Here is a 4,173-nt window from a genome sequence, read left to right on the forward strand (position 1 = left end):
GGGACTTAAAGGAAGCCAGTAGTTGGAGTTGAGGAGGACAAAAATTTCTGGCATAAGAAAGAGCTAGAGAATTCTGGGAACTGTAAGATGGTGTTTATTGTACATGGAACAGCAAAGAAACCCATGTCACTACACCAAAAGAGTGTGATATGTTGGGAAGTAAAGTATACTGAGAAGATAAAAAGGATTTTGAACATCAAGCAGAGCATTTTATGTTTGGGGGAATAGGGAATTATTGAAGTTTACTAAATAGGAGGGAGGGTGACATATCAGATCTACCCTGTAGGAAAAAATCACTTTAGTGGCCTGAATAGATGATGCTAGCCTGAGAGAGTGGGAGGGTGGCATTGCCCTCCACATAATAGGGAAAGTAGTGGGGAGAGTTTAGGAGGGGATGGACAAACAATGATTTGGATAGCCTGTCTGGACATCACTGAGTTAGGACCTCCACCATCTTTATTACCTGGGCTTGATTCAAGGGAAAAGCCATTCCTAGAGGGAAGGAAGTAAATGAGTAGCCAGAGAAAATCAGGTAATCCATCCATAGAAAGCATAGAGAGTGATTGGAGTAAATGGCAAAGTCCTGTTCATCAGTGCATCATTACTCTATTGCTAGATATATGAAGTATTATGTAAACTTTACGGTGCTAAATAACTACCACTTATTAATGTTAGAAGTCAATATCCTCTGATAGTATAAAAGCATGGCTTTTGTCAGGAGTGTTTGAGGCATGTTCAATAAATTAGGCTCCCAGCAAAGAATTCTCTGGTTGTGCACTGTAGCAAGAAAATCCATAGCACAGATGTCTCTTTTTAACCAATTATTGTGAACTGGGAAAAAACTGAGATTGAAGATCTATATTGAAGATCAATTTTATAACTGAGCTGAGGGTCCCTTTTTTTCTTCACCAATTCCTTCCCATTTCCTTTCTCATTTAAAGGTGACATCTATTCTGTCTGTATTGCTCCTTTTCATTGGAAAAGACAGAGAGAGTAAAGAGTTTGGACAAAACTAGAAACTGACCATCAGTAGCTACCAACCTTTTTCACCCTTTTATAGTCAGACTCCTTGAAAATATTGTCTGTACCTATTTCCTTTGCTTCATCTCCCACTTTTCAATTCTTAACTATCCAGTTTCTGATCCCAACACTTCAGTGAAATGTCCTTTTACAAGTTTGGCAATGCTCTCCATCACTAATTATGGTCATCTGTTTTTAATCTCTTTCTACTTGTCTGCTCTATAGTTTTTTTTTTGTTTGTTTGTTTTAACACTATTGGCTACCTCTTCCTCTAGAATCTCTTTTAATTTGATATTGCTCTATTATTTCTTCTCCTACCTATTTAACCACTACTATCTGATTTGCTAATTATTATTTTTCTCCAACCTACCATTTCTGACTATTCTCTGAGGCTCTAGCCTATACCCTCCTTTCTGTATATACTTTCCCTTAGTAATTTCATCAACTCCCCTGAATAGTAATTATCCCTATACAAATTACTTCCAAATCTACATATCCAGTTCTCCTCTCTCTTCCACCCTCTAATCCTACATTATCAACTGCCCAACCTGTTATATATTCCCACTTGAATGCCTCATGGGCATCCTAAATTCAACATGTCTAAGACTAAATTTATTTTTTTTTACCCCCAAAACCATCTCATTACTTAACTTCTCTGGTTCTATCTATCATTTTTCTAATAATCCCTCTGATTTCAACCTCAGAGTCGAATAGGATTTGGATGATGATTCAACACAGGAGGAGGAACGAGAAGAAGTCATTGGATTTAGTAATAAAGAGATTGCTGGTAAGCTTGAGAGAAACCATTTTAGTCAAAAGTTAAGGTTGAAGTTTAGATTGTAACTTGCTGAGGAGTGAATGGAAGGTAAGAAAGTGGATGTGGACAGTTTTTTCTTCCTTTTTTGGTAATTTTTTTTATTCATGTTACCTTAAATATAAAATGAGAAAAAATAGTATTTCCATGTCATTTATATAGAAGAGCTTCAGAGGATTTGATATAAAAACAATAAAATTCCTCTTGAAGAAAACCTATATAATAAGTATTATACCTTGTTTTCAGAATTCAGAAATTCAGAATTTTTTTTCCTTCTAGGTTTTTTTTTGTTCTCTGTTGTGTACCTTTTACTTTATTACTTTATTCCCTCCCTAAAGAAGGCTACAGTTAAATTAGGATTATATATATGTGTGTGTGTGTGTGTAAATGTATGTACACAGATGCACACACACATATATGTATATATCTATATACATATACATAGATAGCTATACACACTTATATAGTCATATACATACATAGATGAGGCTATATTATATATATTTTCATTTGTCATCTTTTTTTTCTGGAGGTAGAAAAACATCTTTCATATGTCCAAGTTTTTCTAAATCAACCAGCTAATAATTTCTTATCCTACAACACTATTTCAACACAATCACATACTATCAAAGATAGTCTATAAATTTTTTTCTGTCTTGCTTCTTCTATTCTCGACAACATTGGTTTTGATTATATAGGAAATTTTAATTTAAAAGTTTTAATTCAAAATTATCCATTTTACACTTCAAGCAAAAATGTTCTCACCTTAAAATGTAATGTCTGCTACTGCTAAATCTCCTTCCTTTACATCTTTTTTCCTTAGTTTCTTTGTGGACAGTTTTTCCTAGGAGTTAGTTAAAAGGGAGAAGAAACAAAGGATTACTTCTTGAGGGGGATTGTGGTAGGGTCAAGGAAAAGCTTTTTGTTTTTTTTTTTTTTTTTTTTTTTTTTTTAAGGCCAGGGGCAACCTAAACAAGTTTGATGCCAACAGTATATATTGGTGGATGAGAATTGATAGAATTGAGAGTGGGGTGATCAATCATGGTGCCAAAATCCCAAAAGAGACAAAAAGGGTTTGGATCAAGAGAACAAGAAGAAGGGTTGGGATAATATAGAGCACTGGCCTTGAAATCAGGAAAACCTGAGTTCAAATCCAGCCTCAGACACCTAACACTTATTAGCTGTGTGACCTTAGGCAAGTCACTTAACCCAACTGCATCAGAAAAAAAGTAAAGGAAAAAGAAGAGTACAGAGAGTGCCCATCTCTTAATCATAGACTGGACAAAAGAAGTGAAAAGGAAGGCGGTGATACTGAGGGATTTGAGGTTCAAAATTGAGTAGAAAACACATGGTAGAGGGCTTCATTTTTTTCCTCTAAAATAAGAGGTGAGGTGCTCTCCCAGAATGAGTGGGAAGCAGTTGGCAATAGTATAGGTGACTAAGGAGAGACTTGAAACAGGTATGGGGAATATGACACATGAATCAGGAACAGAGTGGTGACTATATTGAAGTAGAGTGAAAAGGGAGATCTAGAAAAAGGCTGATCCATTGGGAGGCCAGGATACATTAAGGGTCTTCCCCTCCCAGATTTATTTATTTATTTAGATTTCTTTGGACAAGATGAAAGAGGAGATTCTTTGCCTCAATTGCTACCTATACTTAATCACCGAAAGGATATTGCCTTAGTCAAACTGAGACTCTTTGAAGACCTTAGCTTAAAAAGGCCAAGGTCTCCCATTTCATCTGGGATCATCTCTAGTTGTCCTGAGTGTTCTGATCTCTATTCAGCCATTGGACCCAGATGACTCTGGAGGGGAAAGGGAGACAGATGACCTTGCCCAGCCCTCCCTCACTTAAATCCAATTCATTTGAATGTCATGTGTCACCTCTGATGTCATGGTTCTCTTTGAAGGACAAACAACCATAGGATACTTAAGAAGACATAGATATGTATATTGAAATGTCTAAGGAGAAGGAACAGATTGGAGTAGAGATAGAAATTGCTTAGTGGCTTGGTGGATGGAGCATGGCCCTGAAGTCAGAAGGATCTAACTAACAGTTAGGATAAGTAATTTAACTCCAATTGCCTAAAAAAAATTGTTTTAATTTTAAAAAGTGAACCAGGTGCTAGGCTCCTTGAGAAAATAAGTGAGATGATTCCAGCTTGCAGATAACAGCTAAAATGATGTCAATCTCAAATGAAGAAAGGTATTAAGAGATTAGAGAGACCAAGAGAAAATAGAATGTGGCTATCCTTACTCTAAACTGAGAGAAGGCACTTTTAATAATGGAGAGGATGACTAGAAATACAGCATCTTCTCAGTCTAATAAGGTTCCAT

This window comes from Sminthopsis crassicaudata, chromosome 5 (genome assembly GCF_048593235.1).
Source record: "Sminthopsis crassicaudata isolate SCR6 chromosome 5, ASM4859323v1, whole genome shotgun sequence".
Classification (NCBI taxonomy): domain Eukaryota; kingdom Metazoa; phylum Chordata; class Mammalia; order Dasyuromorphia; family Dasyuridae; genus Sminthopsis; species Sminthopsis crassicaudata.